This window comes from Lissotriton helveticus, chromosome 2_1 (genome assembly GCF_964261635.1).
Source record: "Lissotriton helveticus chromosome 2_1, aLisHel1.1, whole genome shotgun sequence".
NCBI lineage: Eukaryota > Metazoa > Chordata > Amphibia > Caudata > Salamandridae > Lissotriton > Lissotriton helveticus.
In genome coordinates, this window is record NC_136059.1 from 1,444,690,164 (window position 1) to 1,444,712,561 (window position 22,398).

The window sequence follows — 22,398 nt, forward strand, 5'->3', positions numbered from 1 at the left end:
ACAGCTATAAGGACATTATTCCGAAAGCTGCAGACAGGCTCAGCTCATGCTAGAGCCTCATCTCTCATAAAACCAAGCACTCTGCCTGCCATAGGAGTGACGTATAGGTACATATGTGTCTATATATAATGGTAGGTATAGGAATACTATACCTAAGCAAGGGGTAATTACACGACCTTGCCCCAGCTGAGTGATCAGCCAGTTGTGTCAGTTTGGATGGCCAGCCAGGGGTGGTATAAGATATGCTGCAGCCCCTGGTAGGCCTTGGGTGCACCTATGCCCTGGGTACCTATGGTACACTATACAGGGACTCACAAGGGTGACCCATTTCCCAATTGGTGATGTACCTAAAGTACATGGAATCCATTTGACAGTGAGAGCAGATAGCCTGGGGCCCTGATTAGCAGGATACCAGGCCAACTAAGTCGAAAACCAGCTAAACACTAGGCAAAAAATCTGGGGTAACCATAGTCACAACCCCCCCCCTTGACCAGGTAAGCCTATATTGCCTAAGTGGCCATGTAAGGAAGTACGTGCACTAGCATGGTTACCCCTGTCTCATGGTCCACTAAGCAATCCCTCTCCCTAGGGGGATCAGAGGGTCTCCACCATAGGGAATCTCTACCTGTGGTGTGTTTTGGCAAAGTAAAAGGCAGGTGTTGAGATGGAGTACTGAAGTGAGGCTCAGCTAATGTAGGGCTCAGCTTCCTCCAATCACTATCCACCATATAGGCCTTTCTTTCCATGACTGAGTTGCACTGTGCTCTCGGGGTCAACCTCTGGCTGCCTACAGCTGGAGGCTGGGTCCCATTTGTTGGCTTACTGGGGGGACAGGTCAGGTGTGGGGACTTTGGGTCCCAGGTTTGGCTGTGCCCAACAGAGTCCATCTGGGGGAGGTTCCTAACTAAGAGTAAGGGAGATCCCTCAGGAGTTTTTGTACTTTTCACCTTGCTAGGGCTGCTAGCTTTGGTGCCCCTAATCTGCTGATGGGGGGGTTCCTGTGGACAGGGGGCCCTTTGGGGTCCACTGGCCTCCCTGACCTCTACAGCCCTGGGCTGACTGAGGCAGGGTAGAGAGCGGCAGGTTACCTGCTCCAGACTGGGTCCCACCTTGGAAGGGTCAACTGACATCAGGGGATCTGCCAGGCTAGGCCTGACTACCTCTGGGGCAGTTCCTTCACAAGGGGTAGGGTCAGTTTCCCGAGGAGGCTGACTCTAACCTAATGTCTGGTGGGAGGGAGACTTTTCTTCCTCCCCCAATACTCTCTGTCTGTGTGGAGTGATCCATAGTTTCAGGCTTCACAACACAAAAATCTGTTTGAGTTTGGGCTGTGACCATCACAGCCCTGCCAACCTCTTCAGGGAAGTCTGCTTGAGCTTGGGCTGTGACCATCACCGCCATTCCAACCTCTTTAGGAAGGAATTCTGCTTGAGCTGGGGCTGTGGCCATCACAGCCCCACTAACCTTTTCTGGAAGGCCTACCATTTTGGAATGGGTTTCTTGTTCTACCCCAGCCCTGGCTGAGATCTCTAGATCATTTCCCAGTTGACGATCTACAGGCAAGTTTGTAGACACTGCCACTCTCTTTGGGCCAGCGACACCTCCCCAGCTGAGATTTACTACTGCCATGGGATGATCTTTCTGCACTCCATCAATGTTGGTCACCTGATAGGTGAACCCAGGTAAAAGTTGTCCTCAGGGGACTAGACTGTTAGTCACCATAGTGATGCTAGCCCCTGTGTCTCTATAGGCTTCAACTTTCTGGCCATTGATGTGGGGCTCCTGTCTGTACTTACCCAAAGTGTTGGGACAAGCAGTAAAGTTGGCAAACCCCATGCCATCCTCACAGACTAGAGTTTCTTTGTTAGAAGACCTGGTTAGGCCAGAGTCCACCTGTGTTCCCCAAGTACCAGCCACATTTTTGGGGGCACTCCCACCACCTGGGGGATTACTACTAATAGTAACAGGAGGTCTGGGAGTATTACTTGGTGGAATGTTTTCCTTCTTGTTGGCCTTTGGGCAACTAATGTCAGTCTTCCAGTGGCCAGGCTGTTTACAGACATGGCAATAAGGTTTCTTTTGAGTAGATGAAGTGTTTTGTGATCCGACCTGACCTGGTCAGCGCCGGTCGCTCCTCACGCCCCATCGCTGCCGCTGCCCTCCGGAGATAAGTTCTGAGGCTGCATTCATTTGGTATTGTTGCTGCATTGATTTAATTTTATCGTCCTCCGTGCCCCTGCTGTACTGTTGTGTTCTGAGGATGCATTCATTTGGTATTGCTGCTGCACTGATTTTATTTCATCGTCCTCCGTGCCCCTGCTGATACTGTTGTGCCTGCTTTATTATTGTGCTTAATTTAGTTTTGTGTACATCGCGATCCCCGCCGCTGCTCCCCCGCGGCCCCACCCCCGCTCCCTCCAGCATCACCGATCCCCTCCCCACTCGCCACCCCACACCCGCCTCCCAGCTGCTCCTCCCTCCCACTGGAACCAACAGGAGAGGTCCGATAAGCCGGGAGCTGTGATCCGACCTGACCTGGTCAGTGCCAGTCGCTCCTCACGCCCCATCGCTGCCGCTGCCCTCCGGAGATAAGTTCTGAGGCTGCATTCATTTGGTATTGTTGCTGCATTGATTTAATTTTATCGTCCTCCGTGCCCCTGCTGTACTGTTGTGTTCTGAGGCTGCATTCATTTGGTATTGCTGCTGCACTGATTTTATTTCATTGTCCTCCGTGCCCCTGCTGATACTGTTGTGCCTGCTTTATTATTGTGCTTAATTTAGTTTTGTGTACATCGCGATCCCCGCCGCTGCTCCCCTGCGGCCCCACCCCCGCTCCCTCCAGCATCACTGATCCCCTCCCCACTCGCCACCCCGCACCCGCATCCCAGCTGCTCCTCCCTCGCTCCGCCCCCCCCCACTTTCCACTTATGACAGATGAACGTACGCGCAGCGGACGCGCCCTATGCGCGCCGAAGGCGCGCCAAAGGTAAGCCCGGCTACGTCCGTCCGCGCCTGGACCGCGCCCAGCGCCAGACCCCCTGGCCCACCCAGAGACCATCCCACCAGCCGAACGTACGACGCCGCAACCCTCTCTGCACTCAACACCGGACGCCTTATCGACTGTCACCGAGCCGCCCCAGGAAGTACCCATGGACCCTTCACTTGCCATTCCTGCAAGTTCTGCTGCATCAGGACCCACGCTGCAACCACTAACACCAAAATGAACTCCAACAACAACCACCTGAAGTGCATCCTGCTCAACACCCGCTCGGTCCACAGACACGCCATTGAACTATGGAACCTACTCGACACCACAGCGCCGGACGTCGCCTTTCTCACGGAAACCTGGATGAACGCCTCATCAGCACCCGACATCGCCATAGCCATCCCGGACGGATACAAGATCATCCGAAGAGACCGCATCAACAAAACAGGAGGAGGCATCGCCATTATCCACAAGAACACCATCCGCATCTCGACCAACTCCGACGACACCCCCTTAGCCACCGAACACCTCCACTTCCAAATCCAAACCGACCCCAAGACCACACTCAGAGGCACCCTCATATACAGACCCCAGGACCCCGCACACAATTCAGCGAAGACTTCGCTGACTTTGTCAGCCCACACGCCCTCCCCTCCGAGGACTACATCCTCCTTGGGGACCTCAACTTCCACCTGGAAAATAACAATGACAACAACACCACCACCCTGCTGGACAACCTCGCCAATCTTGGACTCAGACAACTGGTGAACACCCCCACCCACTACGCCGGTCACACGCTTGACCCAATCTTCTCCTCCAGCAAGCACATCACCTTTAATTACGTCACGGGACTCCACTGGACATACCACAGCTGCGTCCACTTTAGCTTCAGAAAACTACGACCCACCACCACTCGCAAGGAATTCCCCGCCGAAACTGGAACAAAACTACCATCGACCAGCTCACCACATCTCTGAACCAAACACCCCTTGCTACATCAACGGACCCAACAAGACAGGAAGCAAAAAAGCCTCCTGGTTCAACAACGACCTCAAGAACTCCAAAAAGAACTGCCGCATCCTTGAGAATACCTGGCGAAGAAACCCCACCACAGACAACATGACCGCCCTCAAGAACGCCACTCGCAAACACCACCAGCTAATCCGCACCACCAAGAAATCAGCGTTCAAGGATCGACTAGACAACAACGCTCATAACAGCAAGGAACTCTTTAGCATTGTCAAAGAGCTCACCAACAACGACATCACTCCCTCTCAAGACCTCTGCGACTCTCTAGCCTCGTTCTTCCACAGCAAGATAGCAGACATACACAACAGCTTCGGCGACCAGTCCACTCCCCCCACCACCGAACCGAAGCCCCCCACCAACACCCTCCACGCCTGGACCCCGATCAGCACTGAAGACACCATCCGCATGATGAACTCCATCCACTCCGGATCTCCAACCGACCCATGTCCCCATTACATCTTCAACAAGGCCGACTCCGTCACCGCACCCCAACTTCGGGACATCATCAACTGCTCATTCGACACAGCTACCTTCCCGGAAAGCTGGAAACATGCCCAACTCAGCGCCCTCCTGAAGAAACCTACAGCAGACCCCACCGAACTTAAAAACTACCGCCCATCTCACTCCTCCCGTTCCCCGCCAAAGTCATAGAGAAGACCGTTAACAGTCAGCTTGCCGCCTTCCTTGAATCAAACAATTCCCTCGACCCCTCACAATCCGGCTTTCGAGCCAACCACAGCACCGAGACCGCCCTCATCGCAGCCACAGACGACATCCGGACCCTGCTCGACAACGGAGAAACAGCGGCCCTCATCCTCCTGGACCTCTCCGCAGCGTTCGACACGGTCTGCCACCGCACCCTTGTACAACGCCTCAGGGACGTCGGGATACAGGATAAGGCATTAGCTTGGATCATCCCGTTCCTCGCCGGAAGAACACAGCGAGTCCGCCTCCCCCTTTCAGATCAGAGGCCACCGAAGTCATATGCGGCGTTCCACAAGGATCATCGCTCAGCCCCACCCTCTTCAACATCTACATGTGCCCCCTCGCATCCATCGCACGCCAACACAACCTCAACATCATCTCCTACGCAGACGACACCCAGCTGATCCTCTCCCTCACCAAAGACCCATCCACCGCCAAAACTAATCTACATGAAGGGATGAAAGATGTAGCCGAATGGATGAAGAATAGCCGCCTAAAACTGAACTCTGACAAGACGGAAGTCCTCATCCTAGGCACATCTCCCTCTGCCTGGGACGACTCATGGTGGCCCCCGGCACTAGGCAACGCACCAAAACCAATGGATCATGCTCGCAACTTGGGATTCATCCCAGACTCCTCCCTCTCGATAACCAGACAAATCAACGCCGTCTCCTCATCATGCTTCAACATCCTTCGCATGCTCCGAAAGATCTTCCGATGGATCCCCACCGAAACAAGGAAGACAGTCAACCAAGCACTCGTCACCAGCCGTTTGGACTACGGAAATACCCTCTACGCCGGAACCACAGCCAAATTGCAGAAAAGACTTCAACGTATTCAGAACGCCTCCGCTAGACTCATCCTAGACATACCCCGCCACAACCATATATCCGGTCACCTGAGAGACCTGCACTGGCTCCCCGTCAACAAAAGAATCACGTTCCGTCTCCTCACCCACGCACACAAGGCACTCCACGACCTAGGTCCCAGATACCTCAACACTCGCCTGACCTTCTACACCCCACCCGCCACCTTCGATCGTCCAACCAAGGCCTCGCCACGATTCCACGCATCCGGAAAGCCACCATGGGAGGAAGATCGTTCTCCTACCTGGCGGCCAAGACCTGGAACTCCCTCCCCACCCACCTCCGTCTCACACAGAACCACCTCTCCTTCAGAAAGCTACTCAAAACCTGGCTGTTCGATGAATAGTGAACTTATCTCCCTTAAGCGCCTTGAGACCCTCCAGGTGAGTAGCGCGCTATAACTTTGCTGCCCAATAACCAGCCCTCCAGAGCCTTAGTAGCACAATCTACTAAATCAGTCCAGTCCTGAGTCTGTGCCTTCTGGGTTTTCCTGAACAACAACCTATATTGCTCAGTGGTTAAGCCAAACCCATCAATTAGAGCACTCTTCAGGGCTGAGTAGTTTTTAGCATCCTCATCACTAACTGTGAGGAGCGTATCTCTACCTTTTTCTGAAAATGAGAGCCACAAGATTGCTGCCCACTGACTTTGGGGTACCTGCTGTACTTTGCAAGCCCTCTCCAAAGCAATTATCCATTTGTGGATGTCATTCCCATATTTGTAGGGGGGCACAATATTACTTTTTTTTTTTTTAAATCTCTTTATTGAACAAAAGAAGCAATCCATGTGTGTACAATGATCAATGAAACAGGACCCGAGAAGGTCCCTCCAGTAACAGTTATCAGTAAACCAGCAGTCATACACAAAGCAATGGCGAATAAGTATGACACAATACAAATTTTCAATATGCTGGCAAGGAAAACTTAAGTTTGGCATATGAAGGAAAAAAAAATCTCTGAAAGAACTTAGAATCAAACAATAAATCATACCTGTGAGTACATAAGAACCAAGGGGTAGACCAAAGCACAAAATGTACATAAAGATGCGGACATTGAGCAAGCGGTGGCGATCCGTAAGGCTAATGGCAGCCGCATGAACCGTAGCAAGCCACGGTGCAAGAGGAATTCACCTTCAAACGCACAGTGATCATTAAGCAAATCCATACATACATAACTAAGTCTGGGGCAGAGAGGCGCCCCCAAAGCCTAGCCGAAGCCGCGCCAAGTCTCGGGAACAAGGGAGCAGCAAGGGAGGCGGGCATAGCGGCCCGATACTAAGCAGTCTAGCCCACACCCTCCGGTACAATGGAGGTAATCGAACGAGCCTGTGTTTCCTGTGTAAGTTTCGCAACATATGAACGGTATGGTCCCCAAATGTCCAGTGGCCGGGATGCAGAGGGAAGTTGTCCAGAGTATTCAACACTGTTAACATTACAATAAGCCAGACTGCGGAGCCAAGCATGTACAGTGGGGGGACGCCTAGCACACCAGTGTAGCGCTATCTCCCGCTTGGCTAGTAAGAAACAAATGGCTGCCAACCTACGGAGTGGGCTACGAAAGTTGACCACGTAGCCAAGGAGCGCTATTTCTGGAGTTGGCACCAATGGCAGGCCCAGAATGTCCCCCAGGAACTTATGGACCTGAAGCCAGTTTCGTAAAAGGGGGCAAGTCCAGGAAAGGTGGGCAAAATCAGCCTGTGGGGCATTGCATTTGGGGCGGGAGTGTGGCCTATTTGTATCAATTTTGTGAGCTAGAGCTGGAGTGTGGTACATCCGCCTCAGGAACTTGAAGTGTATAAGCTTGTGCCTGCTATTTATGGACACTTCCCTGGTGGCAGTGCAACACGCCGCCCACTGGTCTCCAGTGATCTGGGTGCCGAGGTCTCCCTCCCACGCGGCTCTCACCGCAGCATCCGATGAGGGAAGCGAGGTCAAGCAGAGTCTGTAGAGCTTTGAGACCACATGCGCTCCCATCTGAGATTGGATTATGTGTGTGAGCGCGGCAACGTCCTCAGGGGGAAGCGGGAATGTGTGGAACTCAGCGCGCAGCATGGACCTAACCCTAGTCAAAGTAAAAGAGTCCATGAAAGTTCGGTCTTGAAACCTCTGATCCTCAGTTATGGAGAAAGTGTGGCCATCTGGGAAAAGATCCCCAACAGTGGATAGCTGGAACTTGGATAGGGTGCGGCGCACCACCGGGTCGCCAGTGATGGGGAGCCAGTGAGGGTTAGGTAACGGAAGAGCAGGGGAATACAGCAGATCAATGCGCAGCAGTTGTCTCAGCTTCTCCCAGGCCCAGCATGTGGTGGAGACAGTTTGTATATCCTGAGGATCCCGGGGGATCCCTCGGGGAAGCAGGGACTGGAGGGCCACTGGAAGTGCCATGTCGGCCTCTGGACACAGATGGAGAATTCTGGCGTCCGGGTGAAACCAGGAATGGGCGTACGAGCATTGCGCGACTAGATAATAAAGATAAAAATCAGGCACTCCGAATCCGCCGCGCTCATAAGGAAGCGTCAGCGTACGCCAAGCTACTCGGGGGTTCTTACCACCCCACACCAAGCGCAATAAGGCAGAGCGAAGTTGGGTAAAAAAGACCTTTGTGAGTGGGATAGGAATATTGTTGAATAGATACAAAAACCGGGGGAGTACAATCATTTTAAGAATGGCAATCCGACCAGCCATTGACAATGGAAGATGGATCCAACGCTCCGTGTTGTCTTCCAGGAAGTCAAGTGCACGGCCGTAGTTCAAGCGAACAATGGACACTGTGTCTAAATGGACATGGATACCCAGGTATTTCACAGAATCCGTGTTCCACTCAAGAGGATAAGTACACGACCACTTTGAGGTGGCTGGGGTAAGCGGAAAAATCACAGACTTGTGCCAGTTGATATGAAGACCCGAAAATCCGCCAAAGCGGGCAATTTCCAGCAGTAAAGGCTCTAGATTTGTGTGAGGATTACAGACATATAATATTGTGTCATCCGCATACAGGGAGACAAGGCGAGGACCAGTGCGAAACTGGAGTCCTCGGTGGAGGTGTTTCTCCTGAAAATGGCGCACCAGAGGGTCCATAGCCAGAATGAACAGCAAGGGGGATAGAGGGCATCCCTGACGGGTGCCTCGGGAAAGAGAGAAGGGCGCGGTGATGGTGCCGTTTAAACGGATCCGGGCAGTCGGCGCTGTGTACAGCAGTTCGACCGTCGCCACAAACAGTTCTGGCATGCCCATGCGACGCATGACCGATAGGAAGAAGGGCCATTCTAATGTGTCGAACGCTTTTTCGGCGTCTAAGAACACCGCTGCAGCTGGAGTGGCCGGGTCAATTCTGTGCAGAACCGAGAACAGTGTGCGTAAATTTAGGGAGGTGGACCTGTGTGGAACAAAACCGGATTGGGCAGGGGAAATAATGGATCCCATCAGTAGGGACAGACGGATCGCCAGGACTTTAGCCAAAATCTTGTAGTCTAAGTTCAATAAGGACAAGGGTCTATAGGAGCTGCAGAAGGAGGGATCGCGGTTGGGCTTGGGAAGAAGAACAATCACCGCTTCCCTGAGTGTGGGAGGGAGAACGCCAGATTCAAGGGCCTCAGCATAGACCTCCACTAGCCTCGGCACCAACTCTTCCTTATATTCCTTATAGAAATCTGCAGAGAAGCCGTCGAGACCCGGGGCCGACGAGCTTCGCAGTGAATCAATGGCCTCAACTATGCTGTCAGGGGTTATAGGCATGGCCAAAAAGTCCTGCATGTATTTTTCGAGGTACACCATGGCGATCTCATTTATATAGGGGCCGGGGTCGCGCTGATCGCCCGCCAACGAGGAAGTGTAGAGAATTTTGTAGTAGTGCAAGAAAGTGTCGCAGACAGCAGGGGTGAGTAGTGTCGTGTGCCATGCGCGTCCACTACCTCAGAGATGTAGGCCGCCTGGTGGGGCGGATGAAGCATCTGCGCGAGTAGTCTACCCGGTCTCTCCCCCTCCCCATACTGACGCGCCGTGTAGTGTTTACCCAAAAAGTGCAGCTCCCTGTCAGCAGCGTCCCTAAACTCCATCAGCAAAGTCAGTCGCCTGGCCTCCTGTGCGTGTGATGGAGAAGCAATGAGGTCCCTATCTATTGCAGAAAGTTCATCCTCAATGTGGGACAGTGTAGAGCGTATCTCCCGCAGAGCCCCTACATGTTTAGCAATGCATGCCCCGCGAATGGTGGCCTTGAAACCATCCCAGAGTGTAGCCCAGGAGCTCACATTGCCCGTGTTGATGTCAAAGTACTCGTCAAAGGCTCCGCGGATCTCCTCTGTAAAGACTGGATCCTGCAGAGCCTTGCCTGGAAACCTCCACTGACGTTCATAGCCACCCAGTCGAGGAATCAGCAGAGCCAAAGTAACAGGAGAATGATCGGACAGCGTTCGCGGCAGAGTGGAGAGACCCTCCACCCATCCAGCGACACCAGGGGAGAGGAGCCAATAGTCAATCCTAGTGCTAGTGTTGTGGAAACCAGAATGATGAGTATACTCAGGGGTGTCAGGGTGCAGTCTAGCTTCAATGTCTACTAGGGAAAAGTGAGTACAAAGCTCTGCGAGGACTGATCTGGCCTGCGTCTTGCAGTCTGGGGAAGGGGAGGTGCTATCCCTGTCCGGGGTCATTAGTAGGTTAAAATCACCCCCCATCACTAACAGGTCTATGTCCGAGTGAAGCAGCAGCAGCTGTAGGTCATGGAAAAAGGCGGGGGAGTCCACGTTAGGGCCATATACCCCAACCAGCGTAAGCTTGTACCCAAACAGCACACCAGAAACGAGCACATACTGACCTTCAGCATCTGTCGCACTGCCAGTAAACACAAAGGGAACGCACTTGTGCACAAAGATAGCAGCCCCTCTGGAATAACTGCTGTAGTTCGAGAATATTCTATTGTTGCCCCAACCCTGAGCCATCGAGGAGGTGTCTGTCTTCGCTAAATGTGTTTCTTGCAAAAAGAGCACATCCACCTTGTAGCGTGCCGCGTAGTTCAACACCTGCTTGCGCTTGCGCGTGTTGTTCAAGCCACGGACATTCCATGACATAAGCGTGAGTCTAGACGGGCCAGACTGCAAACCTACCCCAGCCATAGCTCTGCATCAAAAGAAAAGGCAGTCCATTGTGTCGTAAACAGTCCACTTCCAGTAGTTCTAGCAATACTCACATTTAAAAAAGAAAAAAGTAGAAAAGACAATCCCCACCCTCCACCCGCCACCCAGCCTCCCACTATCCCCAGAGAGGCAGATCCCAAACAAGCATTGATACGAAGTACAAAACTGAACAAGCATTATCAATGACCTTAAACGGTAAGGTAGAACATAGACCAAAACCCCAAAGAAGGAAAACATTAAGGCATACGCCATAGGGGGCGGCAACACCACTCCGTGCGGGCGCACCAATCGAGGTGATCAGAATCATAAGCACAAATTGAACAATAGTCAAAGAGATAGCAGACCATGACCCATCAATAGGACACCAGGCAGGATGTAGCAGTGGTTCAGTGAAGATCGAGCAGCAGAGATCGTTCATCCCTTGCCAGTCTCAGCAAAGAGGTCTGCGCTGGATTGCGAATCAGTCCGGGCCGGGGAGTGCGTCGCGGAGCAAGAAGCCGATGGTGAGCCCTGTCTCCTGTAGCCTTGGCAGAACTCCTGAGCCTCCGTGGGGGTGTCAAAGATGCGGAATCTCCCGTTCACCTCGACCTTCAAGCGAGCCGGGTACAACATGCCGTATTTTAAGCCAAGATTGCGTAGAGTTGCTTTGACCCCGTTGTACTTGCGGCGGGCCTCCTGGACCAGAAGTGTAAAATCTGGGAAGAAGGATAGGACGCTACCCTGCCAGCGTACCTCGCCGGCCTCACGGGCAGCGCGAAGTGCGGCGTCCCGGTCCCGGAAATTCATGGTTCTGGCAATTATGGGTCGCGGAGGCTGACCAGGGCGAGGTTTAGGGCCTAAAGACCGATGAGCACGCTCGACCACAAAGCCAGACGTGAAGGTGTCCCTGCCGAACAGTTCTATGAGGAGGTGCTCAACAAAGGTATCAAAACGACCCGTCGCTGTCGTCTCCGCCACGCCAAGAATTCCCAGGTTATTTCGTCTACCACGTGCCTCCAAATCCTCGTTTTTCAGGGCCACATCTTTGAGAATTTTTTCTACCCTTTCCAGACGTTTAAGCATTTTAGCGTCACCGTCCTCCCCGTCAGAAATCCTGGATTCCGCCAAGTCAAGTCTCCTGTCATGGGCCTGCACTGTGGTGCCCATGTCCGCAATTTTCTTTTCAAGGTCGTCAAAGCGGGTGTCGAGCGCCTTGAAGCCAGCGCGCATCTCGTTCAGCATGGTAGCAACCATGGCGGCGGTGTCACCCATGCCCGCAGACCCAGAGGCCCCAGTGGATGAGCCGGGCGGAGGGTCTGTGGCGAGAAGAGATGTCTTGTCAAAGCTCAATTTACGCTGGTTCGGGTCCCTCTTCCCCATGTTCAGGGCAGCAAGTGCGGCGTCGGCGCCCAATTGAGTGCAGGGAGATGCAGACGGCTCAGCAGGACGTGCCAGGGCAGAGCCAGACCACAGCGTGCGGCGTAAACCGGGGGGGTGCAGCACTCAGGTGGCAGCGTGGTGAATCAGTCCCCCCCCTCCCCCCGGTCGTCGGACGTAGCAAAGAGCAGGAACCCTCTTCCTCAAGCTCCGCCTCGCTGTGATGGTGGCTGTGGGCAGCACTGTAGGAAAATGCACCCCTCCTGGTGGCAGAGTAGAAGGGCAGGTGGGTGCTGCGGGCCAACACGCACGTGTGCCCGGCGGGGCCGCCTTCGAGGAGAGGAAGCACACCGCGGCGATCCAGCCACCACCACCCCCAGCCCCAGTCTCCGCCTGGCGGAACGCCCAGCTCCCCACCCAGCCCCACGGCAGGCCCGAAATTCGAGGCCCCGGCCCCAGTGCGCGGCCAGGCCAAACCGCCACAGCCGCACCTCCGAGACCGGCGCCCCCCCCAGGACCCGCGAGGGACGAGCGGCAAGCGCGTGCGTCCCGACCCGGCGCACAGCGGGACGGAGGCTCAGCAGCCAAGTGCCGCGCCGCTCCTACCTGCCTCTCCGGCGCAGTTAGGGAAGATGGGGGCCAGGCCCGAACGGCCCGGAGTCCCCTCCGCCTGTAGCACCACGGCGAGCCTTCCCCGCAGCCACCGGGACTGCCCAGCTGGTCAGGGCAGCATCCGCATTCGGAGCGGCAGCAGCATGGGGTCAGGAGACCGCGGATTACATCGGTAAGGTCGCCTTAGGCCGCCCGCACGGAGGAGCTTCACTCCGAAGCGGCCATCACACTCGCCGGGGCACAATATTACTTAGGTTTCTATTATCATAGGACCTATCTTTATCCCACCCGCGCACTTGGCCTTAAATGGCGACCGTGCGACGCAGGTGAGTGTGACCCACTTGTGGGACACCCCCGCGCCGCACGGCCACCAGCTGCTGCGTGTGCCCCTTGCCTCGCTGCTGCCTCGTTTCTGCCTCGTTCGCCGGCTGCCGCCGCTGCGAGCGCTTTTTCCCCTTGTTTTGGTTGTTTTGTCAGGTATTTGTGCCTGTCTCACTGATCTGTTGTTTTCTCTGCTTTTTTCCCCGTTTTTGTCGCTATTTTGTGCCTGTTCAGTATTGTATCGTGTGTACCCTCCTTCCTGGTTGTCCGCCTACCGCTCCGCCCCCCGCCCTCCCTTCCCGCCACCGCCGCTTGTCCCCGCCCCTTTTTCTTCTGTAACCCTCCCCGCTCCCGCCTCCCAGCTGCCCCGCCCACCCGCGCACTTGGCCTTAAATGGCGACCGTGCGACGCAGGTGAGTGTGACCCACTTGTGGGACACCCCCGCGCCGCACGGCCACCAGCTGCTGCGTGTGCCCCTTGCCTCGCTGCTGCCTCGTTTCTGCCTCGTTCGCCGGCTGCCGCCGCTGCGAGCGCTTTTTCCCCTTGTTTTGGTTGTTTTGTCAGGTATTTGTGCCTGTCTCACTGATCTGTTGTTTTCTCTGCTTTTTCCCCGTTTTTGTCGCTATTTTGTGCCTGTTCAGTATTGTATCGTGTGTACCCTCCTTCCTGGTTGTCCGCCTACCGCTCCGCCCCCCGCCCTCCCTTCCCGCCACCGCCGCTTGTCCCCGCCCCTTTTTCTTCTGTAACCCTCCCCGCTCCCGCCTCCCAGCTGCCCCGCCCACCCGCGCACTTGGCCTTAAATGGCGACCGTGCGAACGCGCAGCGGTCACGCGCAGCGGGCGCGCCGATTGTGCGCCGAAGGCGCGCCAAAGGTAAGCCCGTCTGCGACCGTCCGCGACCGGATCGCGACCAGCGCCAGGACCCCTGGCCCCCACCGACGGAAGCCGACCCGACGAACCTACAGCGCCGCCGACCTCTTCGCACTCAACGCCGGCCACATCCCAGGATGTCACCGAGCCGCCCCGAAGCACACCCACGGACCCTTCAGCTGCCTCGCCTGCAAGTTCACCTGCATCCGGACCTTCCCTGCACCCGCCAAGCCGAACTCCAGATGCACCCACCTCAAGTGCATCCTGCTCAACACCCGCTCCGTCCACAGACACGCCGTAGAACTCTGGAACCTGCTCGACACCACCGCCCCCGACGTTGCCTTCATCACCGAGACCTGGATGAACGCCTCCTCAGCCCCTGACATCGCCATCGCCATCCCAGAGGGCTACAAGATCACCCGGAGGGACCGCGACAACCAGACCGGAGGAGGCATCGCCATCATCCACAGAGACACCATCCGCATCACTACCAACACCGATGACACCCTCACCACCGCTGAACACCTGCACTTCCAGATCCACACCAACCCGAAGACCACCCTCAGAGGCACCCTGATCTACCGACCCCCGGGACCACGCACACGATTCAGCGAGGACATCGCCGACTTCGTCAGCCCGCACGCTCTCCCCTCCGCCGACTACATCCTCCTGGGGGACCTCAACTTCCACCTGGAGAACAACAACGACCGCAACACCATCACCCTGCTCGACAACCTCGACAACCTCGGACTCAAGCAACTGGTGACCACCCCCACCCACCTCGCCGGACACACACTCGACGCCGTCTTCTCATCCAGCAAAGACGTCACCTTCAGCCACGCAACAGGACTCCACTGGACGGACCACAGCTGCGTCCACTTCACCTTCAAAAGAACGACGATCCACCACCTCCAGCAACAGGCTGCTCGAAGAAGCTGGAACAAGATCACAGCCGACCAGCTCACCGCCTCCCTGAGCCAGCACCCTCCCGCCAACTCAGCGAACCCCAGCCAGGCCGCCGACAACCTCACGAAGTGGATCAGCAACTGCGCGGACGAACTCGCCCCTCTGAGGACCCCGCCCAGCAGATCCTGCAGCAGAAAAACACCATGGTTCACCGACGAACTCAAGTGCTCCAAGAAGAACTGTCGAGCCCTCGAGAAAGCCTGGAGAAGGGAACCAACGACGGACAACATGACCACCCTCAAGCTCGCCACCCGGAAACACCACCAACTGATCCGCGCCACCAAGAAAAATGCATACAAGGACCGGCTGGACAACAACGCACACAACTGCAAGGAACTCTTCAACATCGTGAAAGAGCTCTCCAACCCCAACGCCGGAAACAACGACATCACCCCGTCGCAAGACCTCTGCAACTCCCTCGCGTCCTACTTCCACAACAAGATCACGGACATACACAACAGCTTCAACAACCAACCAACGCAAGCCACAACCGCAACGACGCCACCCACCACCACCCTCCGCACCTGGACCCCGATCAGCACCGAAGACACCATCCGCACCATGAACTCCATCCATTCCGGATCTCCGACTGACCCCTGCCCTCACCACGTCTTCAACAAAGCCGACGCTGTCCTCGCACCCCACCTGCGGGACATCATCAACACCTCCTTCGACTCCGCCACCTTCCCTGAGAGCTGGAAGCACGCCGAACTCAGCGCTCTCCTCAAGAAACCCACAGCAGACCCCACCGACCTCAAGAACTACCGTCCCATCTCGCTCCTCCCGTTCCCGGCCAAAGTCATCGAGAAGACCGTCAACAAACAGCTGGCCGCCTTCCTCGAGACGAATGGATCCCTCGACCCATCACAGTCCGGCTTCCGAGCGAACCACAGCACCGAGACCGCCCTCATCGCCGCCACCGACGACCTTCGAACTCTGATGGACAACGGAGAAACAGCGGCCCTCATCCTCCTGGACCTCTCCGCGGCTTTCGACACTGTCTGCCACCGCACCCTAGTACAGCGCCTCAGCAACATCGGAATCCAGGAGAAGGCACTGGACTGGATCACCTCCTTCCTCGACGGAAGAACACAAAGAGTCCGCCTACCACCGTACAAGTCAGAGGCCACCAAAGTCATCTGCGGCGTACCCCAAGGATCCTCGCTGAGCCCAACCCTCTTCAACGTCTACATGAGCCCCCTCGCGGCCATCGCACGCCAACACAACCTGAACATCATCTCCTACGCCGACGACACCCAGCTGATCCTCTCCCTGACCAACGACCCCGCCACCGCCAGAGCCAACCTGCACGAAGGGATGAGAGACGTAGCCGAATGGATGACGACCAGCCGCCTGAAACTGAACTCAGACAAGACGGAGGTCCTCATCCTGGGCTCCACGCCCTCCGCCTGGGACGACTCCTGGTGGCCCCCCGCCCTGGGCACCGCACCCAAACCGACGGACCACGCACGCAACCTGGGCTTCATCCTGGACTCCTCCCTCTCCATGACCAGACAAGTCAACGCCGTCTCCTCGTCATGCTTCAACATCCTGCGCATGCTACGTAAGATCTTCCGGTGGATCCCCACCGAGACGAGGAAGACGGTCACCCAAGCCCTCGTCACCAGCCGACTGGACTACGGCAACGCCCTCTACGCCGGAACCACTGCCAAACTCCAGAAGAGACTCCAGCGGATCCAGAACGCCTCGGCGAGACTCATCCTCGACATCCCCCGACGCAGCCACATCTCCGGACACCTGAGAGATCTGCACTGGCTCCCGGTCAACAAGAGAATCACCTTCCGGCTCCTCACCCACGCGCACAAAGCCCTACACGACCAAGGCCCGAGCTACCTCAACAACCGGATCAACTTCTACACTCCCAAGCGCCTCCTCAGATCAACCAACCACGCCCTCGCCGCCGTCCCCCGCATCCGAAGAGCGACAACAGGAGGAAGATCCTTCTCCTACCTGGCCGCCAAGACCTGGAACTCACTTCCGACAAATCTGCGCCTGACCCAAGACCACCTCTCCTTCAGGAAGAAGCTCAAGACCTGGCTGTTCGAGCAGTAGCGGCAACCCCCCCCTCCCAGCGCCTTGAGACCCTACGGGTGAGTAGTGCGCTCTACAAATGACCTGATTGATTGATTGATTATCCTTAGGGATATTGCTGCCACCAGTGGGTTCTAACCCACACAATGTTTGCTCTCTGGCAAGGGCAAGTTTCTCCTTGGCGAGGGCAGTTTCCTCCCTCTGGATCCTCAGATTGACTTCCTTCATTCTTGCCTGATGTTCTCTCCTCTGAGGAGAAGTCATTCCCCTCTGAGCAGGAGCATTAGAGCCTCTTTGAAGCATTAGAGTGGAGAGATTCCCTAGAGTGGGATCCTCCCCTCCTATAACTCTGGCTAAGTCCACTTAGAGGCCTGTATGGGGCTAGCCTATCCACAGCCCCATGTAGGCTTAGGTTAGCCTGGCTAAGTCTACTGACTTGGACCTGGCTGTCTACTTCCTCCCCAGAGTCTTCTGCCTCCACATCCTCTTCATCATCTATGATTGTAGGGTCAGTGACATCTTCTGCTGAGGGTAGGACCTCATCTGCATTCCCTGAGGGGCCTGAACTAGAGACTTTCTGAACATCATACTCTTCCATGAGTTCTATCAGGTGCTTGAGGGTAGGGTTGGAACCCTGTTTTAATCTTCTAGATGTGCACAAGTGCCTCAACTCATGAAATTAAGGGTATCATATCAGGAAGGTATCCTTAAAGGATCTACCTCCACTGGGAGAGATCCACTTGGTTCTGCTCTCAGAGACATGATCTAGTGAGGTGTGGTGTGTGCACCTACCTACACTAAGTGTTTCCTACTAAACCTCTCTAGGAGTTGTAGTCAGGGTGTGCTAAGCCATTTACTCTGCAACAACTAAGTTCAGTAGAACTTAAGTATTATAATACTTGCTATATGTACCTATAGGTACCTAATGTGATCTTTCAAATGATATCTTAAGATTACAATTGGTAAAACAACAGCAAGCTCTTATCCCAACTGCTACACACCAATGTGAGAAGTTGGCCTGGTATATGATGTTCACTATTCTAGTGAGCACCTTGCACCAGTCCAAACAACCCTTATGGTGATGGTTGTAAAGTCAACCTTATAGACCAGCTATCCTAGAGGTAGCATGGACAAAGCAGTCTTAGGCTAAAACTTCAGAGAGCATGTGAAGCAAGTTGTTTTACCATATGTAATCCCTTGAATACCAAATGAAAGGACACCACACAGGTTATATATAAAATATATATGTATTTATTATAAACACAACCCCTCTGAACTCTTTATGAGGTCAGCGGCTAAAGCACATAACAAGTTACTTAATTACCATACAATAAGTTGCACAATATACCGTAGGGCCCTAGTGGCACGTTAAACCATATACTAAAATAGTGGTATAAGAACCACGTCACGAACACAGGATGAGCCTAGGGTCTAGGGAATTGCTGGGGCTACGCTGAGCTAACAAGAGTGAGGGAGCAGGAGGCCCACGGGATGCGTGTGCAGTGTCTATTCACACACGCGAGTTACCATAGGGAAACAATGGGAACGTAAGAGTTAGAAACTAGTTCTTTAAGGACACTTCCGGATGTACTAGGAGAAAGCCACTGAAAACTAGGACACTAGGATAGTCAATACCTACAGGAGCACCGGAGTGCCGCGTTACCTCACTCACAGGAGCCGGGTGCATAGGTTTCAAGTTGTGTCGGGTTTCGTTGCTGATTCCTATGGAGACCTGTAAAAAGATGCTGCAGGCGACCAGGAGAGAAGTGTCCGATTGGATCAAAGGGCTGATAGAGGATGAAGAGTACCTGAAAGCAGAGGGGACAGAGTCTGGGTCACTAGCCAGTGACCAGGAAGGAACCAGGAAGGAACCAGGCGATGTCGCGAAGCAATCTGGTGATGTTGTGAAGGTTGACTCTGCAGCCACGTGGACCAGGAGGCGTCGACGATGACCAGGAGCTGGATACAGACTGTCCCACAAAGGATCTCGCTGTTGGCAGTGTCGGATTCTGGATTGGAGTCAACAGGCCTTGGCAAATGCAACCCACGCAGGAATCGAATATTCGCTTCGAGTTAGACCAGCAAGGTTTAGGGGGCTTCTCCTTTGCAGGGAAGCAGGGGCCCACCTGGAGCAACCAGGCAAACAGTTCAGATTCAAAGGTTCATTGTCACAGAGGCCACTATCCAATGGGCAAGTAACCGGATAGACACGTCAAGCACAAGAACACCAGCAGTCCCCATGCGGCACTCGTGGAGTGTGGAGGGCTGTGCGTCGATGCAGAAGGTGCTCGGGGCTGGGGCTTCTCAATCCCCAATGCACAACTTCTAGGGTGCCTCAGAAGCTGCACAAGTAGCAAAGGGCAGGTTATTCAAGATGGCCGGTTCCACGTCTCTCGTCGCCTCCACAGGTCTCAGCTTTGCTGTGGCTGAGGATCCAGGTCAAAGAAGTCTGGAAGTCTGGCTCTTGCTGGACTCTGCGCTTGGGCTCCGGCGGGAGCGTCGACAAAGTAAACCGCAGATCGCTGGATGGTGCCTGTTTGCACAGGGTGGTCACTCCTTGACCACAAGGGAAATTCTTCAGTCTTCTAGTCGCAGTAGAATGTCGAAGGTCCAGAGTTTCGTTTCAAGTTTCAGTTCAGGATAAATCTAAAGTCTCTTGACTCAGCTCCTACCTAAATACTAATCTGAGGGGCTGGATTACCTGCTAGGTCCCTCCTATGGGTGGGACCAGGGAAGGGGGTGGTTACACCCCTTTCCCTTTGTCCAGTTTCACCCCACAGCTGGGGCTGGAGTGCCCCAGCAACTGGTTTGAACCGGGCTATGCATGGGACACCTTGTGTGCCCCAGGCAGTGTCTCATTTCATTCATCCCTCCTTGCCCCAATACACTATGGCCTGTCTGGGGTGGTGCTACCACCTGCCAAGACAGGAAACCTAGTGTCCAAGCTTCCCTCGCTGGAAGGACTTCCAGCAGCAGGAGGTCAGACTTGTGTCTGTGGCAGCAGCATCCATTTTGTGATGCTGAGGCTCTGGTTAACTTTAACCGGGATTAACAGGAACAACATGTCTTCTCCCTCTAGAAGGGTGGAATGCTACCCCCGTCGCCAGAACTAGGGAGGGGGTAGTAGTCCAAAGTGTATGACACCTTACACAACATGTTTTGATAAAGCCAAACCAGAGTTAGCATTTAACCGCGAGGATTATAATGCACTTAAGAGTATATGGTATGGCTATCTCATAGAACAGCTATAAGGACATAATTCCGAAAGCTGCAGACAGGTTCAGCTCATGCTAGAGCCTCATCTCACATAAAACCAAGCACTCTGCCTTCAGGATTGTTAAGGCCTGCCATAGGAGTGACTTATAGGTACATATGTGTCTATGTATAATGGTAGGTATAGGAATACTATACCTAAGCAAGGGGTGATTACACGACCTTGCCCCAGCTGAGTGATCAGCCAGTTGTGTCAGTTTGGATGTCCAGCCAGGGGTGGCATAAGATATGCTGCAGCCCCTGGTAGGCCTTGGGTGCACCTATGCCCTGGGTACCTATGGTACACTATACAGGGACTCACAAGGGTGACCCATTTCCCAATTGGTGATGTACCTAAAGTACATGGAATCCATTTTACAGTAAGAGCAGATAGCCTGGGGCCCTGATTAGCAGGATCCCAGGCCAACTAAGTCGAAAACCAGCTAAACACTAGGCAAAAAATCTGGGGTAACCATAGTCAGATATCCACCTTCCTACAATGACAACCCTAATCCCTCAGCACCATGGAAAAAGTAACTTACTTTTCTCTCAGTCACTTGTGCTTATTTGTTCGAAGAGAGATACACAGAATAAACGGTTGCGTCGTTTTCAATAAGTATTTATTGAACAGTTGTTATTCTACGTACAATAAATGCACTGAAATCACCAGTAGACAGTAGCATATATAAATGAGCAGTAGCAATAGGAAAGTAAAGATGCTAAAACCATAAATATAGGTAAATATATAAAATACATGGCAATAAAATGCGTACTCCTACGAAGCACCCTAACTAGATGTACCTAAGTGTACCTATCATGTGAGTAGGTGTAAAGCCAAGAATCCCTCTAGGATAAAGCCAACCCCATTACCTGATGTGACAATGTGGGACCCCGTTGTGGTCTCGAGCTGAACACTCCGCGAGGGATGTCAGACCACTGCGAGCTGGAGTATCTGCATGCAGAAACCTCAGTGTCTCGTGTCTGTGTGTCGGCATGGAAGTCGTGATCTCCTCTGCCTATCTTAACAAGATGTGATGTTTATATACCCTAAGGTCTCCCAGGGGGTTCGACCTTGCTGTGACAGTGTCGGAGTTAGGATGACGTCGGGAATTATCTTTATACATAGTTATTATGCAGTAGATGATGGTCCTGCTGTGATTCCAAGAAACCAAGAATCCTCATGCACAATTTATGAGACCAGTGTTTAGGGAAAAACCCTACGTACTACGTATAGTATTGTAGCTGGATAAAAGGTCGGTCCCTCAAATCCGTTATGTATGTAATATAGGAGAGAATGTAGGTGAAGGGTTATGATGTTACCCGGACTTATGTGGGGGTCCCTGTATGAAATATCACAATAGCCTCCTTGATGGAACGACTCCCTGCCTTGGAGTCAGCTATAACCAAACTGACTGATGGGGTTGACCCACTTAAAGACACTTTAAATGTAATTTCTTCTTTGGGAGGAAGGACTATAGGCCTGGATTTGCGCAATACTTATGGACAACCTACTTTCTTCAGAGGTCAGGTTGTAGACGGCGGGAGCATTTGTGTCCCCAATCCACACCAGCCATCCCAGTTGCTTTCCCATCCTTTGTCTCCCTTAGTTTCATCTGTAGTAAGGAATCCTTCAGAAGAGTATTGGTGCTGTAGATCTTGTTTGGAATAACTAGCGTCTGGGGAATTGGTGGGCAGGAAGATTAAGCCAGATTCCCGGCTACCTTGTCTAAATTTACCTCTGGACTGTTGTCCTTATGTAGCTATCTTGTCAGAGGTTCTAAGTATTAACACAAACACTATCAAAACTACTGATCAAATTAAAAACAAAGTATGCCATTGGTTGAAAAATAATGCACATTTTAACTGTAAGGATTTTGATGGCATTTTGTATTTGAGAAGGGTAGGGTGGGTTGGTCCTATGCCAAAATCACTAGGGGGATTGTGTTTCGACTAATTGTAGGTCACCCATGTTGGCCAAGCATCTTTTATCTAGTTTTGGCTCTTTGCCCACTAAGGAAACACGTATTAATATTCTTTGAATTGGCTTTTTCTACTGTATTTTACAGCCCCATCCCCTTTTAAGGCCTGCTATGAATTTTAATACTTCTAGGCAACCTGCTATTTCCTCTGAATAAATAGCTATTCCCGTGAGTAACAGATTCAATCCGCTTTGTGCTTTGGACCAAAATGAATGACTACAGTAGATTTCTCCTTGTATGTTTAGTGTTAGCACTCTCCGCCTAGGCATTGATCATTA

At 53.5% G+C, this 22,398-nt stretch overlaps 1 protein-coding gene across 2 annotated transcripts in view; it reads left to right on the forward strand.

Annotated features, from left to right (window-relative positions):
* The window catches only part of CXCL13 (C-X-C motif chemokine ligand 13), a 247,952-nt gene that overhangs the window by 67,616 nt on the left and 157,938 nt on the right, over positions 1-22,398 (forward strand). The window lies entirely within an intron of this gene.